This window comes from Coregonus clupeaformis, chromosome 24 (genome assembly GCF_020615455.1).
Source record: "Coregonus clupeaformis isolate EN_2021a chromosome 24, ASM2061545v1, whole genome shotgun sequence".
Classification (NCBI taxonomy): Eukaryota; Metazoa; Chordata; class Actinopteri; order Salmoniformes; family Salmonidae; genus Coregonus; species Coregonus clupeaformis.
In genome coordinates this window covers 38028513-38053077 of record NC_059215.1, presented here as the reverse complement: position 1 = coordinate 38053077, position 24565 = coordinate 38028513, and the positions used below count along the sequence as shown (strand labels likewise).

The 24565-nt window shown below is 45.7% G+C and overlaps 1 pseudogene; it reads left to right on the top strand.

The window, feature by feature from the left end:
- Positions 1-1703: 1703 nt before the first annotated feature.
- LOC121537241 lies at positions 1704-23691 on the top strand (annotated as a pseudogene).
- Positions 23692-24565: the final 874 nt, after the last annotated feature.

Genomic DNA, 24565 nt, shown 5'->3' with positions numbered 1-24565 from the left:
CCCCCTCCTCTGGTCACCCAGGTATCGATCGTACAGTGCGCTGCCGGACCGGAATGTACTGGTGGCCTACCTTGGCTAAGGACGTGAGGGTGTTTGTCTCCTCCTGCTCGGTGTGCACCCAGAATAAGGCACCTAGGCACCTCCCAGCGGGTAATTTACAGCCTTTACCAGTTCCACAACGACCATGGTCTCACCTGAGTATTGATTTCCTTACTGATCTTCCCCTTCCTCAAGGTAACACCACCATCCTGGTCGTTGTGGACCGCTTTTCCAAAGCCTGCCGCCTCCTTCCTCTGCCCGGTCTCCCCACGGCCCTGCAGACTACGGAGGCCCTGTTTACACACGTCTTCCGGCACTACGGGGTACCAGAGGACATAGTGTCTGAGCGGGGTCCCCAGTTCACATTCAATGTCTGGAAGGCGTTCATGGAATGTCTGGGGGTCTCGGTCAGCCTAACCTCTGGTTTTCACCCCGAGTCTAACGGGCAGGTGGAACGGGTGAATCAGGATGTGGGTAGGTTCCTGCGGTCCTACTGCCAGAACCGGCCGGGGGAGTGGTCAATGTTCTTGCCATGGGCCGAATATGCCCAGAACTCTCTCCGTCACTCCTCCACTAACTTAACGCCATTCCAATGTGTTTTAGGTTACCAACCGGTTCTGGCACCGTGGCACCAGAGCCAGACCGAGGCTCCTGCGGTGGATGACTGGTTTTGGCGCGTGGAGGAGATGTGGAACGCTGCTCACGTCCACCTCCAACACACTGTGCGTTGTCAGAAGGCCAATGCTGACCGCCACCGCAGTGAGGCCCCGGTCTTAGTACCGGGTGATCGGGTCTGGCTCTCGACCCGGAATCTGCCCCTCCGCCTGCCCTGCCGGAAGCTGAGCCCGCAGTTTGTGGGGCCGTTCAAAGTCCTGAGGAGGATAAACGAGGTTACCTATAGGTTATTACTCCCACATGATTACCGTATTAACCCCTCGTTTCATGTGTCTCTCCTCAGGCCGGTGGTGGCTGGTCCGCTACAGGAGTCTGAGGTGCGGGAGGTTCCTCCACCTCCTCTGGACATCAAGGGGGCCCTGGCGTACTCCGTCCGTTCCATCCTGGATTTGAGGCATCGGGTGGGGGGCCTTCAGTACCTCGTGGAGTGGGAGGGGTACGGTCCGGAGGAACGGTGCAGGGTCCCGGTGAGGGATATCCTCGATCCCTCCCTGTTGTGGGATTTTCACCGTCGCCATCCGGCTCGCCCTGCTACGCGTCCTCCTGGCCGTCCCCGAGGCCGGTGTCGGCGCGCTGCTGGAGCTGCGCGTCAAGGGGGTGGGGGGGGGGGGGGGTACTGTCACGACTTCCTCCGAAGCTGCCTCCGCTCCTGGTTCGGGCAGGCTTCGGCGTTCGTCGTCACCGGCCTTCTAGCCACTGCCGCTCCACATCTCATCATTCCATTTGTTTTGTCTTGTCTATTACACACACCTGGTTCATATCCCCTCATTAGTATGTGTATAAGTGTTCCCTCTGCCCCCTTGTCCTCCAGGGTATATTTTCCCCGTGTGCCTGTTTAGTTCCAGTGCACCTGTTTTGCGCACTAAACTGTTTGACGCATTTCTGCGTAACACTGTATTCCGGAAATAAACTCTGTATTCTGTGATTTACCCTCCTGCTCCTGACTCCTTCAAATCACCCATCACAACGTGTCTAGTCCGGAGGGCCAGATGGGATGGCCTGCACAGACAGCCCACCTCACCAGTCCCGATAACGTCATCACAACCAATCCGACCAGCCGCTATGACATCCTGAATAGCCCGACCAGCCCTGATGACATCTACGTGACCAGTCCAGACGTCATCTTCAGGACCAGTCGTCCAGAGGTCAACTATGATGACGTGCCCTGTGAGAGCCTCCTCTCTCCTGTGGAAGGTGGGGACTCATACAGTGGTGTGTGCGCGTGCGTGTGCGTGTGTGTAAGTGCACACATGTGCGCGTGGATGTGTGTATGTGCATGTGTGTGTGCGTCTGCACATGCATGTGTGCGAGAGAATAATGTGTGTGATTAACGTCTCCCGGTTGTGTGTCAGATTGCATCTATGAGAACGAGGCCAGAGAACCATCATGGCACCAACAACGGCTGGAGCGACATTGAGTTTGAGAGCTATGATGAACAGCCAGACTTCGAGACCAAAGTCCCCACTGTGGCCCACAGCAGTAGTAAGGTAGGGAGGGCTCTTATTTTGTATATTCTGCTCCTTTTGCAACCTATATATTTTTGTATTTGTTATTCAGACCTTGATACTATACAATACTTGGTGCTACAATTATTTAATGACACCCAAGGATGTCTGTTGCATTAATGTAAGCATTGTGTCTGTGTTTGTTGAATGGAGATGTATAGTGGACTCTAGTGCACAAAAGCCTGTTTTAGCATAGGCAGCGCCATTGAGGGCTTTCATCATTTTTAAGTAGTCAACTGGGTGAGACTTCCTATGGGTTAAGGGAGGATTACATTATTCCATCCAGGTCTTCAGGATGGATCAGCCAATTAATTATACTCGTGAGCAAACATTCCATAACTGCAGGTGGCAGTAAATCGCCAACATTGGCTTTATACCTGTTCAAACAACATACTCCAGGTGGCAGAATGCACCACTTCACTACTTCAAAATGGCGCTGCCCGTGCGCTCACACACAACATAATGGGACAGATAGAACATTGCAATCTCTATACATCTCTATCAGTGGAGTCTGCTGAGGGGAGGACGGCTCATAATAATGGCTGGAATGGAGTGTAATGGCTGGAATGGAGTGTTTGATACCATTCCATTCACTCCATTCCAGACATTATTATGAGTCGTCCTCCCCTCAGCAGCCTCCACTGGTCTCTATGGTCTGTTGCTATGTCTGTTCCACAAGATGGCAGTACTGTGTTGGCTCAAATATTATATTAATAGCATATTATGAAGTCCAATGCACATCACTTTTCAATCCCAAAACCAATAAAGGCTTTGGTTGTAGTAGCATTTGAGCGTGCATGCCCGACTTTACTAGTAGCCCTATGGTGTAGTATGCTAACACTTGACTATACAAAGCACAGGAGGTTGGTGGCACCTTAATTGGGGAGGACAGGCATGTGGTAATGGCTGTAGCGGAATATGTGGAAAGGTATCAACAACATCAAACACATGGTTTCCATGTGTTTGATGCCATTCCATTTGCTCCGGTCCAGCCATCATTATGAGCCGTCCTCCCCTCAGCAGCCTCCACTGAAAAGGTATGAGTGTTTAAATCAACTACAGTTGGGTTAATAAACACACACTCATCCTATACTGAGGAGCATCTGTACACAGCTAGTTTAAAAGCACTGCCTTGCTGTGTGTTTAGTAGTTAGTGGCTTTGTCAGCAGTCTCTCTTGGTTCCTCTTCTTCTTCTCTGGGACCTTTTAGCAGTCTCTCTTGGTTCCTCTTCTTCTTCTCTGGGACCTTTTAGCAGTGTCTCTTGGTTCCTCTTCTTCTTCTCTGGGACCTTTTAGCAGTCTCTCTTGGTTCCTCTTCTTCTTCTCTGGGACCTTTTAGCAGTGTCTCTTGGTTCCTCTTCTTCTTCTCTGGGACCTTTTAGCAGTCTCTCTTGGTTCCTCTTCTTCTCTCTCGGGACCTTTTAGCAGTCTCTCTTGGTTCCTCTTCTTCTTCTCTGGGACCTTTTAGCAGTCTCTCTTGGTTCCTCTTCTTCTTCTCTGGGACCTTTTTAGCAGTCTCTCTTGGTTCCTCTCTTCTTCTCTGGGACCTTTTAGCAGTCTCTCTTGGTTCCTCTTCTTCTTCTCTGGGACCTTTTAGCAGTCTCTCTTGGTTCCTCTTCTTCTTCTCTGGGACCTTTTAGCAGTGTCTCTTGGTTTCTCTTCTTCTTCTCTGGCCCCACACATTGCTGCTCCTACTGCTGCTGCTAAAGTGTATTTCTCCTTTGAGTCTGTGTTGGTTATGATCAAGCAGGAGTATAGTTTCTATAATATGAGGTATTGTTGATATGCTTGTTTTTCAAAAAAAGAAATATGTTTTAACAAAAACATTTAATTGGAGTTTTGAAACTATATATATATATACATATATATATATATATATACAGTGGGGAGAACAATTATTTGATACACTGCCGATTTTGCAGGTTTTCCTACTTACAAAGCATGTAGAGATCTGTAATTTTTACCGGAATCTAAAACAAAAATCCAGAAGATCACATTGTATGATTTTTAAGTAATTAATTTGCATTTTATTGTATGACATAAGTATTTGATACATCAGAAAAGCAGAACTTAATATTTGGTACAGAAACCTTTGTTTGCAATTACAGAGATCGTACGTTTCCTGTAGGTCTTGACCAGGTTTGCACACACTGCAGCAGGGATTTTGGCCCACTCCTCCATACAAACCTTCTCCAGATCCTTCAGGTTTTGGGGCTGTCGCTGGGCAATACGGACTTTCAGCTCCCTCCAAAGATTTTCTATTGGGTTCAGGTCTGGAGACTGGCTAGGCCACTCCAGGACCTTGAGATGCTTCTTACGGAGCCACTCCTTAGTTGCCCTGGCTGTGTGTTTCGGGTCGTTGTCATAATGGAAGACCCAGCCACGACCCATCTTCAATGCTCTTACTGAGGGAAGGAAGTTGTTGGCCAAGATCTCGCGATACATGGCCCCATCCATCCTCCCCTCAATACGGTGCAGCCGTCCTGTCCCCTTTGCAGAAAAGCATCCCCAAAGAATGATGTTTTCACCTCCATGCTTCACGGTTGGGATGGTGTTCTTGGGGTTGTATTCATCCTTCTTCTTCCTCCAAACATGGCGAGTGGAGTTTAGACCAAAAAGCTCTATTTTTGTCTCATCAGACTACATTACCTTCTCCCATTCCTCCTCTGAATCATCCAGATGGTCATTGACAAACTTCAGACGGGCCTGGACATGCGCTGGCTTGAGTAGGGGGACCTTGCGTGCGCTGCAGGATTTTAATCCATGACGGCGTAGTGTGTTACTAATGGTTTTCTTTGAGACTGTGGTCCCAGCTCTCTTCAGGTCATTGACCAGGTGCTGCCGTGTAGTTCTGGGCTGATCCCTCACCTTCCTCATGATCATTGATGCCCCACAAGGTGGGATCTTGCATGGAGCCCCAGACCGAGGGTGATTGACTGTCATCTTGAACTTCTTCCATTTTCTAATAATTGCGCCAACAGTTGTTGCCTTCTCACCAAGCTGCTTGCCTATTGTTCTGTAGCCCATCCCAGCCTTGTGCAGGTCTACAATTTTATCCCTGATGTCCTTACACAGCTCTCTGGTCTTGGCCATTGTGGAGAGGTTGGAGTCTGTTTGATTGAGTGTGTGGACAGGTGTCTTTTATACAGGTAACGAGTTCAAACAGGTGCAGTTAATACAGGTAATGAGTGGAGAACAGGAGGGCTTCTTAAAGAAAAACTAACAGGTCTGTGAGAGCCGAAATTCTTACTGGTTGGTAGGTGATCAAATACTTATGTCATGCAATAAAATACAAATTAATTACTTAAAAATCAAACAATGTGATTTTCTGGATTTTTGTTTTAGATTCCGTCTCTCACAGTTGAAGTGTACCTATGATAAAAGTTACAGACCTCTACAAGCTTTGTAAGTAGGAAAACCTGCAAAATCGGCAGTGTATCAAATACTTGTTCTCCCCACTGTATATATATATACACTGCTCAAAAAAATAAAGGGAACACTTAAACAACACAATGTAACTCCAAGTCAATCACACTTCTGTGAAATCAAACTGTCCACTTAGGAAGCAACACTGATTGACAATACATTTCACATGCTATTGTGCAAATGGAATAGACAACAGGTGGAAATTATAGGCAATTAGCAAGACACCCCCAATAAAGAAGTGGTTCTGTAGGTGGTGACCACAGACCACTTCTCAGTTCCTATGCTTCCTGGCTGATGTTTTGGTCACTTCTGAATGCTGGCGGTGCTTTCACTCTAGTGGTAGCATGAGACGGAGTCTACAACCCACACAAGTGGCTCAGGTAGTGTAGCTCATCCAGGATGGCACATCAATGCGAGCTGTGGCAAGAAGGTTTGCTGTGTCTGTCAGCGTAGTGTCCAGAGCATGGAGGCGCTACCAGGAGACAGGCCAGTACATCAGGAGACGTGAAGGAGGCCGTAGGAGGGCAACAACCCAGCAGCAGGACCGCTACCTCCGCCTTTGTGCAAGGAGGAGCAGGAGGAGCACTGCCAGAGCCCTGCAAAATGACCTCCAGCAGGCCACAAATGTGCATGTGTCTGCTCAAACGGTCAGAAACAGACTCCATGAGGGTGGTATGAGGGCCCGACGTCCACAGGTGGGGGTTGTGCTTACAGCCCAATACCGTGCAGGACGTTTGGCATTTGCCAGAGAACACCAAGATTGGCAAATTCGCCACTGGCGCCCTGTGCTCTTCACAGATGAAAGCAGGTTCACACTGAGCACATGTGACAGACGTGACAGATTCTGGAGACGCCGTGGAGAACGTTCTGCTGCCTGCAACATCCTCCAGCATGACCGGTTTGGCGGTGGGTCAGTTATGGTGTGGGGTGGCATTTCTTTGGGGGGCCGCACAGCCCTCCATGTGCTCGCCAGAGGTAGCCTGACTGCCATTAGGTACCGAGATGAGATCCTCAGACCCCTTGTGAGACCATATGCTGGTGCGGTTGGCCCTGGGTTCCTCCTAATGCAAGACAATGCTAGACCTCATGTGGCTGGAGTGTGTCAGCAGTTCCTGCAAGAGGAAGGCATTGATGCTATGGACTGGCCCACCCGATCCCCAGACCTGAATCCAATTGAGCACATCTGGGACATCATTACTCGCTCCATCCACCAACGCCACGTTGCACCACAGACTGTCCAGGAGTTGGCGGATGCTTTAGTCCAGGTCTGGGAGGAGATCCCTCAGGAGACCTTCCGCCACCTCATCAGGAGCATGCCCAGGCATTGTAGGGAGGTCATACAGGCATGTGGAGGCCACACACACTACTGAGCCTCATTTTGACTTGTTTTAAGGACATTACATCAAAGTTGGATCAGCCTGTAGTGTGGTTTTCCACTTTAATTTTGAGGGTGACTCCAAATCCAGACCTCCATGGGTTGATACATTTGATTTCCAATTTTTGTGTGATTTTGTTGTCAGCAAAAATTGTTGTAAAGAAAAAAGTATTTAATAAGATTATTTCATTCATTCAGATCTAGGATGTGTTGTTTAAGTGTTCCCTTTATTTTTTTGAGCAGTGTATATATATTTGTGGGTTAGGCTTAGGACCAAGGGGAAATTGTCTCTTTTGTAAACAACACAATTGACTTGTCTTTGCTTGCTGAATGAAAGACAGTTCGAAAGACAATTTTTCCTGAATACCATGGAACCAAAGTAGGACCAATGTCTTTTTATAATGACTATCTAATGATAATTATAAGAAGGTGTACATTTGAGCTTCTCTGCACTTTCTTAAACAAATCATTCTTCTACCTCCAATTGACATAATTTCTTCAACAGTGTTCACATCTTGTAATTTCACTGGCTGTGTCTCTTGCTTCTGCCCTGACTCTATCCCACTCTTTCCTCTCTCTTTCCTTCAAGCTCTTCCGCCCGCTCAGATGTTTTTCCAACTTGCTTGTGAGATCGGGGTCATTGTCATGGCTATGACTTTAGCTTTCTCAGGACATGCGGTGACTGAAGGAGCGTTGTGCCAAGACCAAGCAGGATCTGTCCTTGCGCAGGTACCGCATCATTATAGAGTACAGAAAGACAGCAGCTGTGTCATGTTTTTCCTAAATGGTTCCGTTACCGTATCTTACCTGCCTTGACTGCTGATAAATGAAAGCACTAGTATGCTGTATATACTAGTCTGTAATTATAATCTACAGTATATAATTTGTGTATTAAGTAGTCAGAAGGGAAAGGAGACAACACAATACATTTAGGACAGCCTCAGAGTAGCCTAGTTCTGGCCAAAGGCAGGTTGATGTGGACCCTTTGAAGAGAAGCATAGCTGTGAGGTTTCTCCTCTCCTTACTCATATATTTACAGAGCATTTCTCTCTCTCCCTCTCTTGCTCTCTACTTTCCCCTTCACTTCTCTTTGAGATAAAGCTGCTGATGGAAAAGACAAAGTTAGCTATGATGCGTAAAGTCTTGTGGTGTCGAGACAACGATGCTGATATGCTGTGTAGACAAGAAATCTGCGGACACTGTACTTGATTATAAAGGTTTATTATATCAAAGGTTCCAGCGTCAATTTACAGATTTCTGCAGAAATCCGGAGAACAACTAACCCAATCTAAAAATGATTATTCCCCCCGTCCTTTGTTGAAAACCTGATATATATCCTATGTAACATAAGATGGGTGGATTTTGATAGACCAATCCCTGGCTTCCACATATCCAAGTCTCCTATGTTTCAGGGGGCCCCTATGGTGATGCTTTCCAGATGTTTCAGCAAAGCAGAGTAAAATTCATCTAACACACCATTTGCAAACGTCAGCCAAAATTATAAACTGTTCAGATACTACAGTCTCTTTCCTGCAGAACCCCCAACCCCCCCACCCACAGGTAAGCATTATTATTAGGGCTTCTGACTGACTGGCTGACTGACTGAATGACAAACAAACTGACTGACTGATTTAAACATTTAACTACTGTTCAAAAGTTTGGGGTCACTTAGAAATGTCCTTGTTTTCGAAAGAAAAGCAATTTTGTTGTCCATTAAAATAACATCAAATTGATCTGTAATACAGTGTAGACATTGTTAATGTTGTAAATGGCTATTGTAGCTGGAAACGGCTGATATTTTATGGAATAGCTACATAGGCGAACAGAGGCCCATTATCAGCAACAATCAGTCCTGTGTTCCAATGGCACGTTGTGTTTGATAATCCAAGTTTATCATTTTAAAAGGCTAATTGATCATTAGAAAACCCTTTTGCAATTATGTTAGCACAGCTGAAAACTGTTGTGCTGATTAAAGACGCAATACAACTGGCCTTCTTGAGACTAGTTGAGTATCTGTAGCATCAGCAATTGTGTGTTCGATTACAGGCTCAAAATGGCCAGAAACAAATAACTTTCTTCTGAAACTCGTCAGTCTATTCTTGTTCTGAGAAATGAAGGCTATTCCATGCGAGAAATTGCCAAGAAACTGAAGATCTCGTACAACGCTGTGTACTACTCCCTTCACAGAACAGCGCAAACTGGCTCTAACCAGAATAGAAAGAGGAGTGGGAGGCCCCGGTGCACAACTGAGCAAGTGGACAAATACATTAGAGGGTCTAGTTTGAGAAACAGATGCCTCACAGGTCCTCAACTGGCAGCTTCATTAAATAGTACCCACAAAACACCAGTCTCAACGTCAACAGTGAAGAGGCGATTCTGGGATGCTGACCTTCTAGGCAGAGTTGCAAAGAAAAAGCCACATCTCACTGGCCAATAAAATGAAAAGATTAAGATGGGCAAAAGAACACAGACACTAGACAGAGGAAGATTGGAAAAAAGTGTTATGAACAGACGAATCAAAGGTTGAGGTGTTCGGATCACAAAGAATAACATTTGTGAGATGCAGACCAAATGAAAAGATGCTGGAGGAGTGCTTGATGCCATCTCTCAAGCATGGTGGAGGCAATGTGATGGTCTGGGGGTGCTTTGGTGGTGATAAAGTGGGAGATTTGTACAGGGTAAAAGGGATCTTGAAGAAGGAAGGCTATCACTCCATTTTGGAACGCCATGCCATACACTGTGGACGGCGCTTGATTGGAGCCAATTTCCTCCTACAACAGGACAATGACCCAAAGCACAGCTCCAAACTATGCAATAACTATTTAGGGAAGAAGCAGTCAGCTGGTATTCTGTCTATAATGGTGTGGCCAGCACAGTCACCGGATCTCAACCCTATTGATCTGTTGTGGGAGCAGCTTGACCGTATGGTACGTAAGAAGTGCCCATCAAGCCAATCCAACTTGTGGGAGGTTCTTCGGGAAGCATGGGGTGAAATCTCTTCAGATTACCTCAACAAATTGCCAACTAGAATGCCAAAGGTTTGCAAAGCTGTATTTGCTGCAAATTGAGGATTCTTTGACGACGCAAAGTTTGAAGGACACAATTATTATTTATATTAAAAATCATTATTTCTAATCTTGTTAATGACTACATTTCCTATGCATTTTGCTATATTTCCTATTCTAACTCATTTCATGTATGTTTTCATGGAAAACAAGGACATTTCTAAGTGACCCCAAACTTTTGAACGGTAGTGTATATGTGTGTCAATGTCCCCCTACAGAGGAAAGTGGGGATGGCACTAGTTATCTTGACGTGACGGTGTCTGAAGTGAAGCACCCGCCACCCCAGCTGAGCCCTATGCCAGAGGAGCTTACCACCCAACAGATTATTAGACGCCACATCCTTGATTCCATTGTACAAAGTGAGAGGGATTATGTGGACTCTCTCAAGAGAATCTTGGAGGTGAGTGACCTCACCATTTTATTTTTTCAACACTTAATGCCCAGAAAGTCTGAAGTAATTTTAATGCACTTACATTAACTTTAGTGGTCTTTGTTTGGGTGGCTGGTTGCAACCCCAAGCCCCCCAATTAGCACTTGTGTAGATCTGAGCACACTGGGTAGGTGTAAACACTGTGATGATGAGTCCAGTGAGCATCACTCTGATTGGTTATCCTTCTCACTGCTCCCAGGAGTACCAGAAGCCCTTGCTAGAGCCGGAAGCCCGTATCCTGAGTGATAAGAAGGCCCGGCCCATATTTTACCAGCTGCGGGAGATCCTGCAGTGCCACTCCATGTTCCAGATTCCCCTGGCATCTCGCGTGGCCGAGTGGTACCTCAGTGAGAACATCAGAGACCTCTTTGTGGCCTCGGTCAGCATGGAGGATGGCTCTATCCAAATTAAGGGACCAGGTTCGTGTTCATTAGGTCAAGCAATGAAAAAAACGTTTAAAAAAACGTTTTGCAACGTCCAATGAAAATGAGGGGTTGCCTCACTGTTTCAGTCTGTTTCGTTTCGTTTGGTACCTGGGTCGTTCCACCAATCCGGTGCCTTGAGAAGTGTAACTTTCTGTCATAAAGAGCACATGTTCAAATTAATAAAAAACACGTTTTCCCATCTCAAGAGGTTCAATAAAACAATGACTATAGTAAATGCCTATTAAGTGCCAAATAAGGTAACAGGGTTGACCGTAACAGGGTTGATGATTTCTTCTTAAATCAGCCATAAATCCCCTTGTGACAGAGGGAATGAAAACTTGTTGTGTGCAAGCTTGAGTGCCAGCTTCACAATAAAAAATAAATAAAAAATACATTTCTAGCCTGTAGTATCTATGGGTAACAGGGTTGACGTGCTATGCTTGACCCGCTCAGTTTTCCACCAAAAAACACCAGAAAATGGCCAAAAAGAGTAGAACCAGCTCATCTGCTTTTACTCTATGATTTGACTATTAGATGTACAATGTTTCTTTTAGGAAAAAATATTTTTAAAGGAATAGTTTCACCATATTAAAACGAGAGTTCAGTTCACATAACAGGATTGACCTTAAAATTAGGGATAGACGTAATGAATAATCTTCAGAAATGACTTTGTCAAAGCAACAAAATAACTAGGCTTTACAATGATTGTGAAACTTGGAGAAATGTTGGGATTAAGTGGGTTAAAATCTTCCTAGAAGTGGCACAGGGTTGACGGAGAATTTTGGCACTTTAGAAAAAATCTGATTAATTGAATTCTCCATGTGGTCTATATTAAAGGACTATTCATTTAACTTTCAATATTGGTGCACAATTTCTACTTAAAATATCAAAGGGACGCCAAAGGCACTCATTTTGGAATACTTTGAAAATGCATCCCCCCTTCCTTCCATGTATCCTTCCACTGATCTTATAGCACATGACTGGATTTTGCATCAATTTTTCTCTTCACAGTTTTCCAAGTCAATAGTACTAGACGTGTACAGTGATTATGTCAACAACTTCACTAACGCTCTCATGAAGAAAGCCAGCATTTCCAAGACAGCTTTCCTGGAGTTTCTCTAGGTGGACTCCGCTTTCCTATTTGATCAGTCTGTTTACAATGATTTAGACTTCTTTCCTCTCCCAAGGCTGTAGAATTGTTTGCTGATACAGTATATCTATTCACATACAATAAGTTCATAGCTCATTATATATTTGCATTCCTTGTTTTCTAGTAGCATTTGCTGAAAAAGTCAGTCAGATTGCCTCCAGCCGTTCAAGGTTCATCCTGAATTTTAATGTGTGTTCGACAACGCCAGAATGCCATATATAGCATACTCTGTTGACTGTGATCTCATGTAATGGACTCCATGTTGACCCGGGCCCTGTGCTTGTTACCCCACATAAGAAGCAAGCGTCCAGTCCCGACAGAATCACGCTTTATGGTCTTATGGTTAAACCAATCCAGCGCTTCCCTCAATTTATCCTGCTGCTACAGGTTAGTAGCAAGATGCTCATGACAAGTCTTACAATGCATTGTAACAGCATCATAATGCATAGTGCCTGCAGGCTTTAAATAAAGGGTTAACAATTGAAAGATAATACATGTATAATACCTGCTGTTCATGATTTATATACAGTATACATCTACATGGTTTTTACATGCTACACTAACATATAAATGGTTACTTATGTTTTACAAAGTATTCAGTAATAAACTCCAGTAAACAAACCATATGAGAGAAGAGGAACAAATAAATAAAAAAGCTATTTAAGAGCTTCTCAAAACATGTATTTGTAAACATTTAAGGGCCATAGTATACAGTAGCTTGCTCTGTTAAGCATGTCTGGGGGAATCCTTTGTGTTAATAACAGGTTTAATGTTCCCCCCTCTCTCTCTCTCTCTCTCTCTCTCTCTCTCTCTCTCTCTCTCTCTCTCTCTCTCTCTCTCTCTCTCTCTCTCTCTCTCTCTCTCTCTCACACACTCTACTCTCTCTCTCTCTCTCTCTCTCTCACACACTTACTCTCTCTCTCACACTTACTCTTTTATTCCTGTCTCTCTCTCCTCCTCTCCCCCTACCCCCCCAGGACATCCAGGACATGCTGAAGAACACTCCCCGGGCCCACCCTGACCGTCTTCCCCTGCAGTTGACCTTCACCGAGCTGGAGACTTTAGCCGAGAGAGCAGAAACGAGTCGCAGACCAGGTCGCTGAAATCCAGCAGTTGGCACGCAGCGTTGGTGACCGCCAACTGAGCAAGGGCTTTCTCGAAATGACAATATATTTTAAGGTCAATAAGAAAAGTTCATTTTTTTGTTAATTCTACTTTGTGTAAAAGTGAGTGAGTGTTTTGTGTTTTGTTGAGTTGTGTGTAGTGTGTGTAGATAGTGTGTGATGTTGTGTGATATTTGTGTCCCCTCTTCAGCTCTTGAACTCAGACTAGAGGCAGCTGATACTGTGCGAGGTGTTGATTGAGATGGTGTACGGGGAGAAAGGACAGGTCCTCAAGTCCAAGGAGCGCAAAGTCTTCCTCCGTAATGACACCCTCATCTGTGCAAACATCAGTGTCAAGTGAGTCAGCACTACCAGGATGCGACAATAGAAATAGATTCTCTATGGATGAGGCATACTGTCAAATGTCATGTTGAATGAATGTCAGCCACACTGTATATTAATGTGGACCAACGCTCTTTTTCTCCATCCTCTCCAACACGACTACTAAAGATTTGAGAGTAACAGCATTGATAATGTCATTAAAGAAGAAAGGTAAAGTTTCCCCAAGTTTGACCTAACTTCACATCTTAAAAACTTTGATCAGTGAACCTCACAAATTATTCATTGCACCCTACTTGATTCAGCTCCAGCCTCATGCCAACTTTGCCCTTAACGTGTGAAAGGGTTCGCAATGCTTCACAATGCTTCCCATGCAGGATTATGGGGGAATATATGAATAGTAATGTGCCCCAAAAATCAGTAGGGGGTCCGCTGTTTGGAGAGAAATTCAACTGATCAGAAGGACTGTAATTACAATATGTATTAGAATAAGGCTGTAATGTAACAAAATGTGGAAAAGTCAAGGGGTCTGAAAATATGCAGTACCAGTCAAAAGTTTGGACATATCTACTCATTCAAGGGTGTTTCTTAATTTTTTTACTATTTTCTACATTGTAGAATAATAGTGAAAACATCAAAACTATGAAATAACACATATGGAATCATGTAGTAACAAAAAAAGTGTTAAACAAATCAAAATATATTTAATATTTTAGATCCTTCAAAGTAGCCACCCTTTGCCTTGATGACAGCTTTCCACACTCTTGGCATTCTCTCAACCAGCTTCATGAGGTAGTCACCTGGAATGCATTTGTGGAATTTCTTTCCTTCTTAATGTGTTTGAGCCAATCAGTTGTGTTGTAACAAGGTAGGGGTGGTATACAGAAGATAGCCCTATTTGGTAAAAGACCAAGTCCATATTATGACAAGAACATGCTCAAATAAGCAAAGAGAAATGAGTCCATCATTACTTCCTGATGAGGATTTTTATTAATCTAATCAATTTTAGAATAAGTCTCTAACGTAACAAATTGTGGATTTTTTTTTTACACACAGACTCCATTTCAACATCTATTTTGGTTTACATTTGGTTGAGTTGTCAACTAACATGAATTTTGGATTTAGGTTCAAAGTTGGGTGAAAAAAAAATACGAAATTCCCTTACATTGAGGACTTTTAAAAAATCCAATCAGTTTTCCATGTTGGAAACAACAATGTTTCAACCTGTTTTTGCCCAGTGGGTTGATTGTAATTCAACACTGTTGAGTTGAGTTAATCTATATTATCATTGGTATGATGATATGCAACCTTGGTCTTACCTACTCATATTCCCCGGCGCAAAAAAAACAGCACTATAACCTCAGCATTACTGAGTAAAAGGCAGGTATGTTGAGATGAAAGGTATAATGTGCTCTTCCTGTACTACACTGTTATTATGCCATGTTAACACACAACCTTAGTTTGCCTTGCAGGGCTAAAGAAACAAAGGATGTTGAAGAGGATATCAAATATGCACTGCTCCGTGAATGTGCAAAAACAAACTCATTATAATAGAATAATGCAGTTAAGATGAAAGGAAACCTTCTGTAAAGCGAAAGTAAGCCTGTGTGTTTGTGTGTGTGTCTGCCCTCATGCGTCCGTGCGTCCTGTAGAGGAGATGGGATACTAACGTTATTCTCTCTCATTCTTTGAGCAAAGTGAAATCACCGGAAGACCCACAAAATGAATGACATGGCTTGTTTCAATCTGGAGTCATGTCATCTGTCAGATCTAGTGATAATCTGTGTTCCCCCCCTTTCAACATACACACTTCCGATACCGTTTCAACACACTCTCTTTCAGCTTGCCCTCTTTCACAGTCTCTGTGTCTTGGGATAGAGGAGAGATCAAAGGGTAAGCACCTTATTTCTGTTGACTCGGCTGAGGCCATTGAGTCCTGAAGATAATCCATAAAGCGAGGCAAATGCTGGATGGTATTCAAAGTAATCTTTCCAAATTGAGATTGAAAGACTCATGGCCCATGTCCCACAAATATTCCTGCATACATTACAAGTAAACAGTAAATCACATACCAGCTTGCATCCAAAATGTCACCATATTCCCTTATAGTGTACTACTTTTGATCCGAGCCCTAAGCGGGCTCTGGCCAAATGAAATGCACTATATTGGGAATAAGATGCCATTTTGGACGCAACTCAGTGTTCTTTTCTGGAAGGCGATCCCTACTCCCTCCTCTCCCTCCTCTCCTCCGACCTCTTACATACTGTGCACCACTATTCCCTTCATCTAAACTATTTGAAATTCAGATGCCTCCATCTCAGAAAGGAGAGATTGTGTGTGATGGATGGCATTTTAAAACTCAAAGGAAAATATACATTTACACCATTTGTATGGAAATGCAGCAGCAGTGGCAGAGGCCAGTTACCTTGAGACTGTGCACCACTGCAGGAGATGATGGACTGGGCCCTGTGTTTGATCTAGACCTACACAATGTTCCAATTTGCATCCATATGTAGCTTAGTAGTGTGACAAAATGTGTTATATGGCTTCATTCTGACTGATATCCAGAGAGTGTGTGAGTATGTGTAATCATACTGCAGCTCAACCTCACTATGTCTGTTTTGTTATCCCTGTTCCTCTAAAACCGTCGGCCTCGTCCTATCAAACCTCATCGAAAATCTCATTAGTCTTTATCTGCAAATATAAATGCATGTTTCGATTCAAGTATTCAACAAAACAATCTACTACACAGAGTGTAGGGTTGTCCCACGAAATGAGTCCCTTTTGCAACCCTTTGATAGAAATTGTGCAGCAATATAGGATTTTTTAAAAGCCTGTTATATTAAATGAAGTGCCCTTTAATATAGGCCAAATGGAAAATTAAATAAATCTGCCAAAATTCAACATTTTGACATGTCCCTTTGTGCAATCTCTGTGACTTCTCGGAAGACTTTAACCTACGTAGTCCTTTCCTGCAGTCAAATGACCTACTGGCCTCATGGGTGGAATGTTATTAATATTTTTCATGATTAACATTTATTAATTTTTTACTCCGAAAATCGGGTGTTTCTATGTCAAACAGTTCTGTTATATTTCAGTCTTCTGTGATGAATATAAAGTGTAATATTGGGATGCAAACTCAACATTTAATTCATTTCAACTCTATATCTGACATGGTAAAGGTGTCTTATTTTTTTAAAGCCCATAACCATGTGTGTGAGGTGTATAGTTTTGTTTCAAAGTAGATTTGTTCAAGACTACCAAGAAACACTCTGTGTGACCCTGATTTAGCCCACTGCAGTAGAAGGTTAACCTCAACATCAAGTTTTCACCATTATTTTGAGATTGAAAGACTGATGGCCCAACGTCAACAGTGAAGAGGCGACTCCGGGATGCTGACCTTCTAGGCAGAGTTGCAAAGAAAAAGTAATATCTCAGACTGCACATCTTAATCTTTTCTTTTTATTGGCCAGTATGAGATATGGCTTTTTCTTTGTAACTCTGCCTAGAAGGTCAGCATCCCGGAGTCGCCTCTTCACTGTTGACGTTGAGACTGGTGTTTTGCGGGTACTATTTAATGAAGCTGCCAGTTGAGGACCTGTGAGGCGTCAGTTTCTCAAACTAGACACTCTAATGTATTTGTCCTCTTGCTCAGTTGTGCACCGGGACCTCCCACTCCTCTTTCTATTCTGGTTAGAGCCAGTTTGCGCTGTTCTGTGAAGGGAGTAGTACACAGCGTTGTACGAGATCTTCAGTTTCTTGGCAATTTCTCGCATGGAATAGCCTTCATTTCTCAGAACAAGAATAGACTGACGAGTTTCAGAAGAAAGTTCTTTGTTTCCTGCCATTTTGAGCCTGTAATCGAACACACAATTGCTGATGCTACAGATACTCAACTAGTTGTCACGCCCTGGCTCTAGGGACTCTTTTATGTTGAGCCAGGGTGTGTAGAGTCTATGTTTTGTGTTATATGTTTCAGTTTCTAGTTCATGTGTTTCTATGTTGGCCGGGGTGGTTCTCAATCAGAGGCAACGTGAATCAGCTGTTGCTTGTTGTCTCTGATTGGGAACCATACTTAGGCAGCCGTTTGGGCAGTTGTGTTTGTGGGATCTTGTTCCGTGTTGGTTTGTGTATTTGACCGTGGACTTCACGTATCGTTTTGTTGTTTTTGTTCGTGTGGTGAATATAAATAAAGTATGTTCGCATTCCACGCTGCGCCTTGGTCCGCTCCTTTTGACGATCGTGACAGAAGATCCCACCATAACAGGACCAAGCAGCGTGTCCAGGAGCAGACAGCCTGGACTTGGGAGGAGATATTGGACGGGAAAGGGTCCTGGACTTGGGAGGAGATCCAGGCCGGTATGGATCGCCGTCCGTGGGAGGAGACGGTGGAGGCGCGCCGTAGAGAGGAGCAGCGGCGCCAACCGGGCCGACGTCGGACACGCAAGAGGCAACCCCAAGAAATGTTTAGGGGGGGGCACACGGCATGGACGACGGGGCTGCTGGAGGCAGCTACAGGGCGAGTTTGGGGATTAGGAGAGGAGGCCACCGGGTTTGGGGGGCCGGAAGGGAGGTTGGCGGAGCCTAGAGGTAGAGCAGAGCCAACTCCCGTACTCAGGCTAGGCAGCGTGAGAGTGGGCAGGTTCCGAGATATGCGGAGCTGCGTACTGTGCCGCGAGTGGTCGGGCACAGTCTGGTACGTCCTGTGCGAGCACTACGCACGTGTCGTGCTAAGGTGGGCATGCAGCCAGGACGGAGTGTGCCGGCTCAACGCTCGTGGCCTCCAGTGCCCCTCCTCGGTCCCGGATATCCTGCGCCAGTGTCACGTGCTGTTGTGCCAGTACGTGTACACAGCCCTGTACGTCCTGTGCTGATGCCTCACACAGTGTGTTAAGATAGGCATTCAGCCAGGACGGGTTGTGTCAGCTCTTCGCTCCAGACCTCCAGTCCGTCTCCACAGCCCGGTCCGGCCTGTTCCTGCCCCTCGCACCAAGCCAATGGTGTGCGTCGCCAGCCCGGTCCGGCCTGTTCCTGCCCCTCGCACCAAGCCAATGGTGCGCGTCGCCAGCCCGGCCCGGCCTGTTCCTGCTCCCCGCACCAAGCCAATGGTGCGCGTTGCCTGCCCGGCCCGGCCTGTTCCTGCCCCTCGCACCAAGCCTATGGTGCGCGTCGCCAGCCCGGTCCGGCCTGTTCCTGCTCCCCGCACCAAGCCTATGGTGCGCCGTCAGCCAGCCCGGCCCGTTCCTGCTCCCCGCACCAAGCCAGTGGGCGTCGCGCGTCGTCAGCCCGCGCCCGGCCCGGCCGTTCCTACTCTCCGCACCAAGCCAGTGGTGCGCTTCGTCAGCCCGGCCCGGCCCGGCCCGTTCCTGCTCCCCGCACCAAGCCTGTGGTGCGCATCGTCAGCCCGGTCCGGCCCGTTCCTGCTCCCCGCACCAAGCCAGGGGGTGCGGCGTCGTCAGCCCGGTCCGGCCCATTCCTGCTCCCCGCACCAAGCCTGTGGTGCGCATCGCCAGCCCGGTCCGGCCCATTCCTGCTCCCCGCACCAAGCCAGGGGTGCGCGTCGTCAGCCCGGTCCGGCCCATTCCTGCTCCCCGCACCAAGCCTGTGGTGCGCGTCGTCAGTCCGGCACAGCCCGTGCCCGTTTCACCGGTGCCTGGTCAGGTACCGGTCAGCTGCTCCACACCGGAGCCTAAGCAATCCGCTCCACCGATGTCCAGTCCAGCTCCAGCCAGCGGGGCCAGACCAGGGGCACTACGGGGGGGTTATTAGAGGGTGGTGGTCACGCCCGGAGCCGGATCCGCCTCCTTTTATTGTTTCTTTAAACAGCACAACAGTTTTCAGCTGTGCTAACATAATTGCAAAAGGGTTTTCTAATGATCAATTAGCCTTTTAAAATGATAAACTTGGATTAGCAAACACAACGTGCCATAGGAACACAGGACTGATGGTTGCTGATAATGGGCCTCTGTACGCCTATGTAGATATTCCAATAAAAATCTGCCGTTTCCAGCTACAATAGCCATTTACAACATTAACAATGTCTACACTGTATTTCTGATCAATTTGATGTTATTTTAATGGACAAAAAAATTGCTTTTCTTTCGAAAACAAGGACATTTCTAAGTGACCCCAAACTTTTGAACGGTAGTGTAGATCATCAAGGACATCAACCACCCGAGCCACTGCCTATTCACCCCGCTATCATCCAAAAGGCGAGGTCAGTACAGGTGCATCAAAGCTGGGACCAAGAAAATTAAAAACAGCTTCTATCTCAAGGCCATCAGACTGTTAAATAGCCATCACTAGCACATTAGAGGCTGCTGCTGCCTATTGAAATCACTGGCCACTTTAAGAAAGGGAACACTAGTCACTTTAATAATGTTTACATATCTTGCACTACACATCTCATATGTATATACTGTATTCTATTCTATAATATTCTACTGTATCTTAGTCCATGCCGCTCTGTCATTGCTTGTCCATATATGTATATATTCTTAAATTCCATTCCTTACTAGATTTGTGTGTATTGGGTATATGTTGTGAAATTGTTAGATATTACTTGTTAGATATTACTGCACTGTCGGAACTAGAAGCAGAAGCATTTCGCTACACCCGCAATAACATCTGCTAAACACGTGTATGTGACAAATAAAATGTGATTTGATTTATATAAAACACAGGAAAATCACTGGAAACTACACACTGTGACAAGACATTTCGCTGCGTATTGAGTCAAACAAGCTTTATTCTGCCATGTTCAAAACAACTTGGAACTCGGTACTGGGAACTCTGAAATCGACTTTCAACTTCAGTGCGTTCAGGACAACTGGGAACTCACAAAAAAACAGCTCTGACTGGGATTTGTTTTTTTGAACGTACCTCCAACTCAGAATTCCATGTCAGAAACTCTGGATTCTTTCTAGAGCTCTTTCTAGAGTTCTGACTTTCCGACCTGAAGATCACTGACGTCATTATATTACCTCGTTTTTTTTTATAGTTCCCAGTTGTCTTGAAAGCACCATTCCTGTGTGAGATGAGTATTCTTTTTTTACTTGTCCTGGAATTTGGAATTGGTAACCATTTTGGATTGAGTAGAGCATTAGATGCATACTCAAAACACTCTCACATACTCTGTGTCCTCTGACTCTGAACATTAAGTAAAGCGGGATGTTGCAGAGACGTTCTAATAATGTCAAAGGAAATCCATTTCCTCAGGTCATTATTCAACATCCGTATTGAGGCAAAGGAACATTCTGGTAACCAACAAAATAAAAATGGAAAATGTAGCTGTAATATGCAATATATTGCCTATAATGCAGAATACCGCCTATATCCATATAACCAAAGACACTTACTACGCGTTTCCAATCCTCTTTGCTATAACTGTAGTGATTACAGTAGGTCTGTGGGTTTAACTGAGCATTTGTTGTGTTGTCTGCAGCTGGACACGGCACTTTACAACCCGGTCCGTTGTGCCCCGCTGAGCTTCTCTGCAGCCAGTACATCTCTACCGAAGGGCTATCTCTGGGTAAGCACCGCAAACTCTAAATAGATTCCAGGCCTGAACTGAGCTGCGGAGAGGAGGAGGTTAGGTTAGGGAAGGGGTAGGAAGTGTAATGAAGGTGGTCCAATGAACTATGTTGGTTCATGTGATGAGTAACCTAGGTCTTGGCTTTAGCTCTGTAGCTCAGAGGGCTGATGCGGTCTAGTGTCACACATAAGACCTGTGATCAATAGCTGGTCGGCCCCATTAACATCCTCTCTCTGTAATGACCAGGTGGCCAGTGGAGGTGACCGCAACCATGGTCCAGTGGAAATCTTCTCTCTGAACCGCTCCACGCAGCACATGGTCAAGCCCATCCAGCTGGGGGCGCCAGTCCTGTTTCTGGACCACATGATGGAGCCCTGTCCCACCGAAGAGGAAGAGGATGGGGACGCTGCTGCAAAGAACACAGCCAGCACTGGCAACACCATCTGTGTAGGCCTGCAGGATGGCAAGTGAGTCATCATGTACACTGTAGTACAAACAAACATTGCTGAATTTTTTATCCTGCAACGTATGGATTTGTTTATCCCCTATTCTCCATCAAGGAACCAACAAATCAGAAAAAAAGTGCCAGACTTAACATTAAGTATTCAGTTCATTGTGACATGTATTGTCCATAGCAATGATAGTAGAAACCGGAACGTAGCAGCCCCACACACAATTCAGGTTGAATTCAGGTTGTCTCATGTTATTGTCATTGTCATATACCTAACATTTCTCATTAACTCCATTTCCCAGCATCCGTGTGTACAGTAGCGTGGAAACTGCCACCCAGTGCCTTCTGACCTTCTCCCACCCAGACAGTTGTCCAGTTCTGTACCTGAAACAAACTTTCCTGTTCACTGGGCTGAGGAACAGAAAAGTTGCCGTTTACGCTCGGAAGAGTGGATGTGAAACTGCGAACCAACTGTATAATCATACAGTCATATCCTGCAATTTTCTCGTATAATCAAGGTAATCAATTACAATAATTAAAATGAACATGATGGGCCTATTGCAATGAGCATTGGCCAGCATACTAACACAAGGTAATCTCTCGTTAAACCATAAATACGCGCTAAACTCACCTGCACAGGTGATCTCAATTGCAACCATCATTGGCCACCGATTTAACGATCCCTAAAGCGGATGTGACTGTGGGCAGTGGCCCCATCCGCACCCTCCTAATCCTGGAGAACACTGTGTGAGCCAGCTGTGCCAACTTCGTCACCGTCATCCAGGGCTCCAGCCTCCACACCCAGGTGGGCAAAACACATCCTTCTATACACCCTCATTTACACAGGGCTGAATGAAAGAGGGAGAGAGGAAAAGAAGAGAGACCTGGAGCCCGGGGTCAGTGTGAGTCACATGGTGCTGGCGGGGGGAGGGGTTTGGATGGCCTTATCCGAGGGCTCATACATCCATCTGTTCCACACGGAGATACTGAAGCACCTGCACGAGATCAACATCTCAACACGCTCCACCTTCCTCAGCCCAGGCAAGTACAGTGTAGAAGGTCACAGGTCACCGACTACTTTTTTCACTTACATTTTTCAAGTCCACCCCCTAGACACTTGTGTAGGTCTAAAATAATTGGATACATGTATGAGCAATCTGGTAATAGGTCCACATTGCCCTATGTAAGGCTAAGTGGATTTTTACCCCTATTGATCATGTGTATTCATCGAGGCTAAGGTTGGATGTGGACGTGGGAAGCTGCAACGTTGACATGAACAGAAGGAAGTGACAGAGAGGTGCTTGTGTCTCTCTTCCAGGTCAGCAGGGCAGCGTCTGGGTCACCAGTCTACTCATCAGTCAGGGGCTGCTGTGGGTGGGCACCACCCAGGGTATCATCATCACCCTGCCCATGCCCAAACAGGAGGGCATCCCCAAAATAACAGGTCAGGCTTGGCAAAGACACAACCAACGTTTGCACATTAAACCTGGCATCTGGTGGCATCAAGTTACTCCCGTTGCGTTGGTGTGACTGGCTGTATTTTGAATTATAATTTTCAAATAAAACCAATCAACCAACCAACCCACCAATCAACCAATCAGGCTGTGTTTTCTAACTGAGGCCTTGTGTGCTGTTTGTCCCACAGGTAAAGGGATGACGTCTGTAAACACTCACTGTGGCCCTGTGGATTTCCTCGTGGCCACCTCCAGCACCCTGTCCCCAGACATGCTCTTCGACACTGCCGACCAGGCCAATGGGGGAGCGGGAGGAGGAGAAGGAGAGGGTGGGGAGCTGAGGATTGAATCGTCCCAGGAGTCACTCTCGCAACCGGACTGCTCCTCCCCCCAGTGAGAGCCCACCAAGGCCAAAGGAGTGCTGCTCCAGTATCGCCTCCAGCTGTTCGGCAAGCAGCTGACGGCCGAACCTGGTCAGAGCCCCTGTGACGCCCCACCAGAAACCCCGGATCACAGCCCAGAGGACGGCTCCATCTACGAGCTGAGCGAGGACCCTGACATGTGGATGCGGGGGCAGTCCCCAGCCAGTGAGGGGCACGGGAAAGGCAAGGTGACCTTGGCTGCAGTCTTTTGGGGGTTCCGTAGGCTTGGGGAGGGGACTACAGCAGCCAATAGGGAGCCAGATGAAAGTACGCTCATGGTTTGGCAACTCCCAGGCTGATTGGTCGGTGGCTCCTCTGGCTCCTCCCTCTCACCTGATGTATTGCGTGCTCTAGGAAAAAGAGACACTATTAAGCAATATATTTCAGGATGGTAGACTAGACTGTTTCAGGAAGGGCTATATACTATGGTACATTCCTCTACTACCTTGGTGGTTGGATCTCTGGATGGAGTCTAGTGGTGTGCTGCTGCTTCAAACTGACATGTTTCAGGCCCTGGGGCCACGTCGTAGTCCCATCTGAGGGAACTCTAAACTCTTAACACGCACTCTTCCAACCAGATGCTGCTTTAGTCTGGCAGATCTATACCAGGGGGTCTTGTCAAATGTGATTTGAGGAGGCTCACCCAATATGACTTTACATATCTTTTGCATGTGCTTAAAAAAAGGATAATTGACAAGTGATTGAAAAGTGACAGCTATGAACATAAGATTGGATTTGCTTGTTGTCACTCTAATTTACTCATATTGCCAGTGTATCATGTGTTTTGCTAACACAGAACATGACAGCTAGTGGTTTTTTATATGCAGGGTGTATGGGGGCATGTGTATAAATGACTTATAAACCCTTTACAACCCCCTTAATTACTGCAGTAGGCTAAATCAGGGTCACACATAGTGATTCTTAACAAATCTACTATGAAAAAAAAGTATACACCTCACACACATGGTTATGGGCTTAAAAAAGAAGACACCTCCTGCACCTTGTCAGATATAGAGTTGAAATGTATTACATTTTGAATTTGCATCCCATTATTACACTTTATATACATCGCAGAAGACTGAAATATAACAAAACTGTTTGACGTAGAAACATCGGATTTTCAAGTTAAAAATAAATAAAATCTATATTAATTATGAAAAATATTAATACAAT